Here is a 12,791-nt window from a genome sequence, read left to right on the forward strand (position 1 = left end):
AAAGACTTTGAAACGTGGTTTCTGAATGAAAAATAAATAGATAGATAGATAGATAGATAGATAGATAGATAGATAGATAGATAGATAAAAAGGGGGGCGGGGGGGAGGGGGAAGAAGAAATTGAAATTTGGTGGATCAGAGCAAGAAAAGCCATGGAGTTAGAAACAGTAGTGGTGGAGTGAGAAATACGCAGAGCATAATAAAATAGTAAATAATACGGGAAAAGCAAATTGCTTCAGAATATCACCCTTAAAAAGAAAGAGTGGTGTGGTGAAGACAGAATGTGGTGGGAACTTCTTTGTGGTTCAGACTCACTGTAGAAAACATGAAGGAGCATCTCCAGCAGTACTCTTAGGGAAAAAAGTACTTAAAAATCCTTGAACTTTGGGTGGTGACACTGATCAATGGCAAACCAGAATCCAAATCCAAATCCTAATTAATCTTGCTGCTGGACATTGAACTAACCTCAGTGACCAGCTCCTAGCTTCAATTTCTTGTACTCTGGCCACCCATTAAGACCTTACATTGAAGTCTACTTAATAATGTCAAGGTGGCTGACATACAAAACATGGAGCCTCACAGTCAGAATAGCTTTCTGTGTCTTTTTTTTTCCCCCCCTTGAATGCTTCATCCATAATAATCAGATCACTCCACATCTATCAATACATTCTACACTCTGTATTGCTTTTGAGCCTGAGGAGTTTATTTGGTGCTACTGTATGTTTTCAGAACCTGAATGGGACTTTTTCTGAGCTGCAGATCAAGGAAATGACTGCTGCTTGCCTTTTTCTCTTTGGAGACAGTATTACTCTCTAACAATGAAAATACCTTTTGCAGTTGATGAAACATAATTTTTCCAGTCCTGCTGACTGAATTGAGCAACTGACTGATTATAAAGCTTCCCCCAACAAAAGCAGCATACAACCATTTTAATGTGCTGACTTCACCTCTAAACATTACCCACTGACACAACCAGAGTAAACTATGGAAAGAGATTCTCTTTCAAAAGTTCTCTCTCAAAAGCTTTCTATTCAGAAATAAGGCTGGCGATAAGTGATTACTAAACGTTAATAGCAGTGTCACTGCTCAGTAGACAAGTCAGAACAGTAGAACAGTTAATTTCTTTCTTGTCTGCAGTGCTGGTGTTGCACTCGGTATATGTGTGCCCATTTATTTCAGTCATTCCTTTCTGGCTGCTGAGAAGGTACTGAACGTTGGGCCGTTTCATCTACATCTGACTACGGTGGGACGGAGATCACAGAGATATTAAGTTTCTGCATATTTCATGAAGACAGACATCCACGTAGATGAGAAATGATCTGTGGAGAAAAAAGCTAATAGGCTTAGCCTTTACTAAACATCAGAGTGCCCAAAGAAAGAGATGTCAGGTTCTAGATCTTGTTCTACTGCTGACAGAGCTGTGGGTTTTAACATCTTCTGTAGGGTTACAGGCAGGACTTTCTGTCAGGGGATATCTTGTTTATGAGAAGATGCATATGAACAGAGAGCCTTCATGGGAATGACACTGGCTGACTGGGGCCTCCAAGACACAAAAGACAGGGAGCTGTTGGAGAGCGTCCAGAGGAGGGCCAAAAGATGATCAGAGTGTTGGAGTACATCCCCTGAGAAGACAGGCTGAGGGAGCTAGGCTTGTTCAGCCTGGAGAAAAGAAGGCTGCAGGGTGACCTCATTGCAGCCTTCCAGTACCTAAAGGGAGCCTATGAACAGGAGGGGAGTCCACTCTTTACAAGGGTAGATAATGACAGGACAAGGGGAAATGGTTTTAGGTTGAGGGAGGGAAGATTTAGGTTGGATGTCAGGGGAAATTCTTCACTAAGAGAGTGGTGAGGTGCTGGAACAGGCTGCTCAGAGAGGTTGTGGATGGAGGTGCTCCCTGGAGGTGCTCAAGGCCAGGTTGGATGGGGCCCTGAGCAGCCTGGTCTAGTATCAGATGGGGAAGTTAGTGGCCCTGCCTATGGTGGGGGGGTTGGAGCTTGGCGATCCTTGAGGTCCCTTCCAACCTAAGCCATTCGAAGATGCTATGATCCTTGTGGCCAGAGGGCCCTTAATATTGTTGTTAAGGGTTTCCTGAAGTCAGGATAATAAAGTCCTGGATAGCAGCTGCAAAGTTACATTACTCTTTGCAGCCTGAATAAGAAGTGTGTCTGTGTTACTGGATTTCTGAGGAAGCTGTGAGGATGCAAAGGTATCTCCCCTTCTGGTGGTAACACTGCTACACCTGCATCTGCATATTTGACATCAGCAAAGTAACCTCAGCTTTGTGGAAGGGATTTGAATGAACTGGCTGGTACTGCCTTGCTCCATGCTGTGCTGGAAGCTTGGAGCAGGCTGAAAGAACAAGAGGATGCAGGGAGGTGAAGAGATTTTTGCAATATGTTTTTTGTTTGTTTGTTTGTTTGTCTGTTTGTTTTTTTCTTAGTAATTTCATGTTTATCCCCACCACCATAAAAAAAAAAAAAAATAATAATAATAATTGCATATGCTCCAAATGTGTGAAAGGTTCCTTGCTCAATCAACAAATCCCTGTGTTACTGATTATATTGGGCTCCTCAGTTAATCCAGATCTGACAGAAAGAAATGCCTTGCTCTGTAGCTGGAAACATTTTATAAAGTGGGGAACAGACACTGATCACAAAAAGCATAAAAACAAATTTAACTTGGAGCTTGACTCCTAAATTTGCACTTAAGGAAGCAAAAATACAGCTTCATCTGAGACAGTATTCAGTGCTAGTTTTACTTACTTTTGTATTAGCATGTAGCTGAAAGAGCTGCTTTCTGACCTCTGTTTCCTTCTGAGCGTCATGGGAGACATCTTTTATTCTGGCCACAATTCTTCATCCTTCCTGTCTGCTGTGACCTCCGAGTAAAATTGTTCCTTCCAGTCTGTGCTGATTGGCATTAACCTGCCTGCAGGCTGAGCTGCTGTGAGCTCTCGTTGCTCATAATCGGCCTGCAGCTGATGAGGACGCCAGGAGGGGCACTGTTAGAGCGCTGAATGTTTTTGTGTATCTTGTGATCTTGCTACCAGAACGCACTGTGCATTAAGAATGTGGTACGCTGTCTTTGTGTCCGTCTGGAAGCACACAGAAATGTTAATAAACCAAAGTAATATCTCCTGCCCATTTTTGCTAGTCAAATCTTGTTAACTGCAGCCAAGCTAAGCTGGAAGATAAGATGAATATAATGTTCGTTTTCCAAGAAATCAGAATTAAGATCTGAGATATTGGAAATGAATTGTTGAAAACTGGAACAATTAGAGAAGAAACATGGTCTGTAGTTTCCGTTGTCTTTTAAGCTAATGACATATATCCATGCGAAAGGGAAGGTGAGGTTAGTTTAGTTTTCTCACTGTTCTCTCCATTTTAACTTACAGAACTGATTCCTTTGGAAAATATCTCAAGACTTGACATCCACACAAATTTACCATCACAGTTATTTAAACCAACAAACTGTTAACAAAAGCTGCATTCCTTACTTAGGCTTAGAAAGTGATAAGCCTGAAAGTCATCAACCACAAGTCACATAGCCTTGGGAATTCTGGGGAATCACTGCTCAAACTTTTACCTGAACCCAGCTGCCAAGCTTTTACCTATTTAAGAGCACAGCTTGCCCTAGCAAAGGAACAAGGATTTCTATAGACTGAAATCAAGAGCCCAAGTTGTACCTGTAAACTACAGAGGAAAGCAACACAGCTCCAAAGGATCTAACATTATTTCTTGTCTGCAGCTAACTTTGACATCAAAGTCGACCATCCAATGTTAACCATACATGATGTGTCTGAATTTTCAGAATTGTTCCAATAAATGAACCTCCTCCTTGGCCCGTGTGGATTTACAGCAAAAGCATTCTTATATGTAGTTTATGCTGGGTAATAAAACTACAAATAAATGTAAATAACATCTTATTTGCATTTTTTACATGTTGTTCTTGTAAATATAAATGTCTTTAATAGCAATGTATGTTTGCAGCATATGTTTGTTCTTCATATTTTGTTCTGAACCTTGAAAAGAGCCAGGTGATGGTTTGCATTCGTATTCCATACTCAGGCATCTGAGAAAACATAAGTGAAATCTGTTTGTTGCCTTCTGTGGTCTAAGAATGATGCCTGAAATTATTCATCTGATCAGGGCCAAGCCAAAACTGGCCTGGAAGCACTACCTGTGGTGGGATATACTTGCTGCCTTGTCTCTTCCCAAGACTGAATAACCTTTATATCTCATTTTCATGTAGCAGTTTGCCACTTGAATGTGTACTGTGGTCTCCCCATCTTGCCATTCCTAGCCATTGAGCAAATTCAAAGGTATGCCCACAGTCAAATGATTATTTCTGTCTTGTGAGTCTGTTCAGGTATTTCTAGCTTTAGAAATTTTACTTTAGCTTAATTACAGACTTCTGTGAACACGCAGTATTCCCTTACTTATTTGTTGAAATGGACAGATGAATTAACACATTGCTGTCTCATTTAAAAGGATGGACGCCGTGTGCAGTATTTATTTCTAACACTGCTTTTTCAGTGGCCTGTTTTCTGACACCTTTGTCCTCCCTTTTGCTTAACTAACTGTGGAGTAGGAAAGAGGTAGATGTCAATACTCACCCACCTCCTGGCAATCTGCTGTGCAGCCAGGCACACTACACTGCTGAGAGGCTATACTTGGGGTCACACAGAGCAACATGATGTTTTTTCTTGTTTTGGTTAACTCCAGAAAAATAACAGGACAAAAGCCAACACAGGCAATGCTTAGATGACAACAGGAGGCAGAAGTGTGAGGCATCTGTGTGTGACGAGCACAGCCCTTGGGTGCTGGCCTGGGGCGTCAGAGAGGCCTTGTTCCCAGCCGTGTGCATGGCTCCTGGGCCCTGCAGCCTGGGCTGACCATTTGTTTCTGAATAAGAATCCATGTTCTTTGTGTTGGACCGTGTCCTCTCGCTAGGAGGATGTGTAGATTTCAAAATGACTGTAGAGCTGCCTGAAGTCAGTGGCTCACCAGCAATTTTCATAACACCCGTGTCGTCTTCTTTACTGTGAAAACAGATGCTAAAGGAACGAATGCCCAGTGTGAATGAAAACTGCAGTTCATACAGCGAGCCCCAAACCTTAATTTAAACTCACCTCAGGTTTTGTATCTGTTGTCTTCCAAAGCAACACCTACGTCGATGTTTTGGGCACCTTTTAAACTGGAGGTGTTGGGGTCAGGAACTGCATTATGGCTATCTGATTCCCACAGAGCAGCACCGACTGGTGGAGATTGCAGGTTACCACCGTGTATTTTGTGTGTGAAATAGCAGCAGGAATGTGTGCAGGGCAACTAAAGGAATAATTTAATCATACATGGCCTTTAAATATTGACTAATTGATTTAGCACTTGAAAAATATTTGGGGTGTGCAGTTCTGTCTTCTAATACTGTAAATAGCTGCTGCTGGTAGTCTCCAGCTGGATTCAGGGAACACTGTTGGTCAGAATGACCTTCCCTCCTTTTTGCTGGAGCTGGAAACAGAATTAATCAGAAATGTCATTCAGATTATTCAACTATAGTAATCTTAATATTAAAATGTACCTTCTATGAAATGAAACCATTTTTATTTTGAGGAAACTAAACTATGTTACATTAAAATGCCAGAAGCTCTTACAGTTAGGAATGCATGTGACTGATATGCTCAATTTCTCCTGCTATTTTATGAAATCCTTGTGATATAAATTGTTTTCCAGAATCATAAAATGTTTTAGAAGAAATGCAGGTTGTGGAGACTAGATTGGATTTTTCAGGAGTGAATGGCAAAGCTGCAGACAAATAGCAATGAAAAAGTAATGTTTTGATGTGATAATAACTCTAGACAGAAAGTATTTAGCTGAAGAACATAATGGGTGACACTTTCTTGATTGCTCAGAACTAGTATTAAGTTAGTTCTCTCAGAAAGCCTGAAGACACAAGCAGATCTGTCGTTTCTAACTCAGTACACTGGGGTAACCAGGAAAAATGGAAAATGGTTTCTTTAACAAAGTGAATTAGGTCTCTTAGCTACATCTGCTCTCTCTGTCATCTTGAACTGCTTTATGGCATGCACAGCGCTTAGCTGATACCAAATAATGCCTGCAACTCAGTCAGAGGGTCAAGGGAGCCTGTGCTGGATCTTTCAGCTGGTATACAGCCTATACGTTAGAATCATAGAATATTTAAGGTTGGAAAAGCCCTCTAAGACCACCTAGTCCAACTGCCGACCCACCCCCCATGCCCACTGACCACGTCCCTCAGTGCCACATCCACACTGTTCTTGAACACCTCCAGGGACAGTGACTGCACCACCTCCCTGGGCAGCCTGTACTGCTGCATCACGTCTCTTTCTGAGATTTTTCCTAATATCCATCTTGAAAGATACTAAGATAATATTGTTCAGTTCATCTCTCTCATATATTATTCAGAGATCTTTAGTTCTTGCAGATCTTGTTTTGTTCCTAAAAGAGATCTAAGAGGTAAGGTTTTGCCAAACAAACAAACAAAAATCCCACTAAACCCAAACTCTTGAGAGTTTTACTAAATAACAGCATTTTGTTCTGCAAGCACAAACATTGCTCATGTTTCAGTAATGTCTTTCAGGCCATGCCTGAACCACGCACAGGGTGAAGAGATCCCCGAGGAAGGACAAATGGAGGTGTTCCCCACAGCAGAAGAGGTATGGTTATCTCAGCATGTTGCCCATGCTCCTAGCCTGCTCTTTTGGGGTGCAAAAATTCTGTCCTGGCGCACACTCAAGATTAAAGTTTTCCAAATTGTGTTAAAATTTGGGCTCCTCCAATGGATGTTTTTCTGAACAGACAAAAATTTCTGGGTGAAAAAAAAAAACAGCCTGCCAAAATCTTCCAGCTGGCTCTTGCTGTTCACGTGGAGAGGAGGCATGAAGTTTTTCATAGCTAATAAAGATGTTGATGTCCTACTTTATCAGGAAGCTTAGTTTTGGCTGTGGGAACGTGGCTAATTCTTCCATGGATTTAATGCTGGCAAAATAACACAATCTGTGCTAGCTTGCTAGCTGAGATCTCTCACCTAGCACCACCTTCTGCTGAATTAACACTTGCCTTCTTAGTAGCCTAAATATCACCTGCAGGCCCCACCTCACATTATCAGGCTAGTTTTAGCATCAGAGGCTTCTTGAAAATTCCTGCCCATTAAGTCAGCCCACAGAGATTAGAGTTCATTGTAACAAAATGACTTTTTGGATAGGACCTTAAATTGCAAACTTGCATCAGGCTTCACTCTGCTTTTTTGCCAAGTACTCCCAGCTGCCAATAGCTAGTGACTTGCCATGATTAATCACTTTATTTCAGCTGAAAAGGAGAAGGAGCAGAAAGGTGAAATTTTTCAGGGTGTCTGTGTTGAAAAGTACGGGTGGGTCTGGCCATTGGTGCACCTTGTCCAAAGTGTGCTTGTCCCCAGCAGCTCGTGCTGCACTGGTGGCCTCGGATGAGGGATGGAGTTTGTCCAAGTCCTTTGAAAGGACTTGGGCTGGTTGTCTCTCTGGTACTTGTCCAGTAGTTTGTGATATACAGGTCCTTGTCTGCTGGCACATACATATGCTCTCAAGGGAAAGTGTTAGAAATACTGAGGATGTTGCAACTTCAGCCATGCACATGCAGAGTGGAAGTATTCTGTTTGTACATAAGCATAGGTAGCGGGCAATCTGAATTTCCCTTTGTGGAATTTTGTTATAGTTGCTTAAATCTTTATACTACTTTTTAGGGCAGCCTTCAAATCATCAGCATGTTTTGTGTGCCTTATCTAAACACCCTTCATAGTGCTTAATCTCTTGAGTTTTAAATACATGTGAGGAACACACAGTATATGCAAGACACACTGGATTATTCTTTGCTTTGAAATAGGACCTGATTTTAAAGACCTTATTATCAAGGTTACAGTAACAATATATTAGAACTCTAAGCATTACTTAGTAGGAGAATTTTAACCCTGGAGTCAAAAGACCTGATTATCAGTGTTGAGTGTAATCAAGTAGAATGAGCATATAAGAAATCTTTGCAAGCAACGCAACAAAGCAGCTCAATGTTGTTTCCCTTGCAAGGCCATGGCCTTTTCATCACATTGACTGCACAGATATAGCTGGGCTTGCAGTGTTTTCTTCCCCGCCTTTGTGATTATCACTAAGCAACTGGCCCCTCACTGTTTCTCCACTCAGAGCTGTTTTATAGAGATTTGCATCATTTTGAACTTTTTCTTTTTTACGTAATGTATTACAAATTAATGGGCTAAAAGGAAAGTGCCTTGGATGAGTGACATTGCTTTGTAGAAGAATTATGGATTATATTATCTTCTCCAGCTCTCTATGGAGAGAACATGAAAAGCTTCTCCACAGCCCCCACAGTCCCTCCTGCTGCTGAAATCTTGCAGGTTTGGAGGTGTTTCAGAGGTGTCTACTAAGAATGTATCAAATGGATGTGCTTGTACATAAATCTAGACATCATAATTCAACAGCTGAGCAAATCATATGCTGCCAGTGAAATTTAAGACTTGAGATACTCCTATGCAGAAATCCAATTAATATGACCCATTTGTCCTCTGAGGTTGAAATCTACTGCAAAAAAATATTTCTGCGCTGCTTCTTGTAGCTCATTTCCTGAGAGAGGAGCTCTCTACAATCCCAGAGTACTGGGTTGAACAGGAGCAAGTGCTGGATTCTGCACCTGCCCCAGGCCATCCCCTCTTCTGAATCCTGATGTCCTCAGCCTGCTTGTCTCCTCCTGAAGTTCTGTCTGGAGGCTGAGCACTTCTCCCACCAGGCTGCGCTCACTGTTGCCATTGGGCATTGACAGAGAGCTGGACCTGCCTTGCAGACCGAGACCAGGGCTGGGCCCTTGGATGTTGTGGCGAGTCCCACTGCAGATTCTAAAGTATCAGGAATGTAGAAGAACTTACTTGTTTTGCCCGTATTATTATTGTTTTTTTATCGTTTTGTTGTTATTTTATGTTGTCCTTTTAAATTGTTTGCTGTTCTGTCTTGAAAAAAAAGTTCTAATGGAGCAACTGGAATGGACCTTCATGCTGAGCTTCAGTCCTTCTTCCAGTCCAAAGTCTTCTGCTTCTCCAAAGGAATAACTGCCTCTGTAGCTTCTCTGACACTGCCTGGAGGCTGCGGGGAGCTCGGGGCTGTCTGCTGGACTCCTCCTGATGTCTGGGTGCAGCAGCTCAGAGGATGCCAGTCCCAGTCCTTCCCTCTTCCTCAGGGCTTGCCTGGAGGTTGCAGGGAGCTCATGGCTGTCTGGACTTTTTGTGTTGTCCCCGTGCAGTAGCTCAGAGGATACCAGTCTCAGTCCCTGTCTTTCCCTATTCCTCAGAGCTTGAGAAAGAAGAGGTGAGAGGTCTTGGGGAAGGATGAGGGATGGGGAAGAAAGGGTGACAGAGAGCAGCAGCTAGTGCAGGGGTTCTCTGGCAGATGGTGACAATACAACACCAATATTGAAGCTGAGATCCCCTGGCACACCATGGAAGGATGTGGCAACGTCTTCAGGCAAGCATGATGTTATAGTGCCTGCCGTGCCCTGATGGGTGTGGAGTCATCTCCATTGGTTCTTCCTCTGGAGGTAGGTCCACCTCCATGGGCTCGATGTCACCTTCAGGATGATAACATCCATCAGCTTGGCTTTGCTGCTGCTCCTCTGAAGCTTTAGCTTCTTTGGTGGAGGAGGATCCATCCTCCTCCAGAAAGGCTCCCACAGTGGGGGGGAAAGCCACTCTCCAAAGTGCTCCTTGTGTCAGTTGTTGCTGCCACCAAGGTGCAAGTTGCTGTGCAACTGGTGTTTTGTTGTCAGGGTCCCCTTATGTATAGGGGTCGTCAGAGAGGCAGCTGGTGACATACAGCCATGGCAGTGCGACCCTAGGAATGTCCCATCATTACCAAAACACGGTTGTGTTGGGCAAGGGGAGTCTGTGACCTGACAGTTGTCTTGATTGTGACTAATGGGATTCCATAGGGCCCCCTTTTCAAACCAGTTTTATTTAATGTTATTATTGATGGCTCCAGTAAAGACCTGGAAGTTACATTAAATACATTTGTGGAAGATGCTAAAGGGAGTATTGACAAATTAGCGGGTGGTCACTGTCTGCATGAAGAGCAAGGGCTGGATTCTACACCTGGGATGGGACAGACCAGGCTGTGTGTACAGACTGGGGAACAAGCAGCCCTGCAAAAGAGACTGGGGGTTCTGGCTCGCTATAAGTTGAACCTAAGTCAGCAGTATGCCCTGGCATCCCAAAGGGCCAACCATACCTTGGGGCAGTGCATCAGGCCCACACTGCCAGCTGGGAGAGGGAAGGGCTTGTCCTACTCCACTCTGCACTGTGAAGCCTCACCTTAAGCACTGTGTGAAGTTCTGGGTGCCACAACATAGTAAGGAGATAAAATTACTAGAGACTGTACAAAGAGGGCAACAAAGATGGGGAAGGTCCATAGGGTCTGTAGGGCAAGACATAAGAAGTGTGGCTGAGGTCCCTGTGTTTGCACAGCACAGATCAGAGGAGCTGATGGAGGCCTGATGGCAGCTGCAGCTCCTCACAGGAGCGGAGGGGCAGCGCTGAGCTCTGCTGTGTGTGACAGCGACAGGGCCCGAGGGAACGGCATGGAGCTGTGCCAGGGGAAGGGCAGCTGGGGGTCAAGGACAGGGGCTGCACCACAGGGCGGTGGGCATGGAACGGGCTGCACAGGGCTGTGGGTATGGCCCCAGTGCTGGAGTTCAAAGAGTGTTTGGACAGCACTGTCAAACACTGGGTTTGGGTTTTGGGTGGTGCCGTGTGGAGGTGGGGTTGTACTTGTTGATCCTTGTGAGTCCCTTCCAACTCAGGACATTCTGTGATTCTGCCAAATAGACCTTTCTGGCACACTCGCTACCTGTGTTGCAGAAACTGAACATCACACATCAGCTACAGGAGAGGCAATTTTCAGAGATATACCTAGATTTCCATTCTAAATACTGGGTGTAGAAATGAGAGTAGCAAGCAGTGTGTGCCCATACACTGTTCCTGTCTTATGCTTGTTGAATCTGCTTAGAAAGAGTGTCAGCTTCCTGTAAAGATCTAAGCTCTTAGTAATTACAGCTTAAATTGTTTCAGGATATCACAGGATATCATCTCTATAAAGCTCTTTATTAGCTGTGTCAACAAATAGAGGCAAGAGAAAAGGATGTCCTGGTGATTTTCCAGTGTGGATTCCATCCCTTTTTTATTCCTTTGTGAAATTAAGAAATCTCCTAGAAAGTCTGAAGCAACTTTGCTACAGGAAGCATTGAAATGATTTATAACAAAGCAGCAAGATGCAAAAGAGATATGAAACCTTGCAGCTTCGTAATGACACAGACCTGGTGTTTATTAAATGACTGTTGGAGACATGAGTTACTTGCTTGGTCCCTGGGTGAAGCTGACCACATTCTGCATCAAACGTCTTCTGGGATCCAAGGAAAAGCAAGCGATTCTCATCTCCCCCTTTTTGTGCTTTAATCCACTACTGAATGTCCTGGATATACAGGTTGGCATGTAACAAAAGTCTGTATTTTTAATTCAGGATTTAATTCAGTAACTGGTCAGGATTATGGTTTCGTCCTTATAGTGCACCTTCCTGAATAAGAAGCTGGTAATTATCACATTTTAGTTGTCTTCACAACTTCTGATAGTTTCATTTGAAGAAACCTCCTTTTCCACATGGACAGGAGCCATTCTGCAAAGACTGTGAGAAGTTCCAAGTCTGAGCTACAGGCATAGCAGGAAACACCATTCTCACATCAAGCAGAAACACCAGGGCGACACTCGAGCTTTGAAGCTCCTTATTGGAGCCTATGAGGTGATTTTCTTCCATGGCACATGCTTTCAGTATCCAGGTCTCCCCTCTCCCTCTTGCCATTCCCAGTGCTTTGTGCATGCCACGGACTAAGGTAGCTGCGCTCATGCCTGGAGTGGCAGAACTTCCCTTCCAGCAGCGCAGCAAGCCTCCATTTATTTTTAATTGCTCCCCACCGTGTAGGCCAATTAAGGATGAAGCCAGCAGGGCAAGGATCACTCACAAACTCTTTGAAGGGAGCAGACCAAGCATTTGCTTCGCCGGAAGGCTGCCATTCACACATTTGTGCAAGAATGCAAACAATTGGGCTCACGCAGGGGGATGGAGCTGCCTCGTTCAGTCTGAACCACTTGCTAGTGCAGATGGCAGTGAGAGTGGCAGCACCGCTGAATATTATCCCCGGGCTTAGAAACTTTCCAAATGAGATTTACATTTGTGACCCTCCCCGTTTCAGCAGGAAGCACTGCTAGGGCAGCTTTAGGAATTGCCTCTCATTGTCAGCTTCTGTATGAGCTCAGGGTTTCATAGCCCTTGAGGTTCAGCAGGCTTAAGTACTTGATCTTTTGATAGAGTGAAAGGGGAAATGTTAGAGGATAGTAAGCACTGCCTCCATTTTTGGCTCATGTGTCATGCTCCCATAATTATCCCTTTAAAAGTCTTGTCTGACAATTATTTTCCTAGCTTGAGAACATGGCAGAACAGGGACTTGCTGGGTATCCTGAATAGGTTTCCAGGAAATCCTGGATGGGAGCTTTTCTGGGTAGATAGAAATTAGCAACCAAATGTTTTCGGTGCTGCTGGAAATGTGTCTGCAGATGCGTCTGGTGACACTGTGAGCTCTGTGCCCTGTCCTGGCTGTGGAAGAGAGCTGGTGTTCATTGCCAGGTTTGCTCAAAACTGGGAAATAACAGCGTATGCAGCATCAAGACGTGATGGT

This window comes from Excalfactoria chinensis, chromosome 2, assembly GCF_039878825.1.
Source record: "Excalfactoria chinensis isolate bCotChi1 chromosome 2, bCotChi1.hap2, whole genome shotgun sequence".
NCBI lineage: Eukaryota > Metazoa > Chordata > Aves > Galliformes > Phasianidae > Excalfactoria > Excalfactoria chinensis.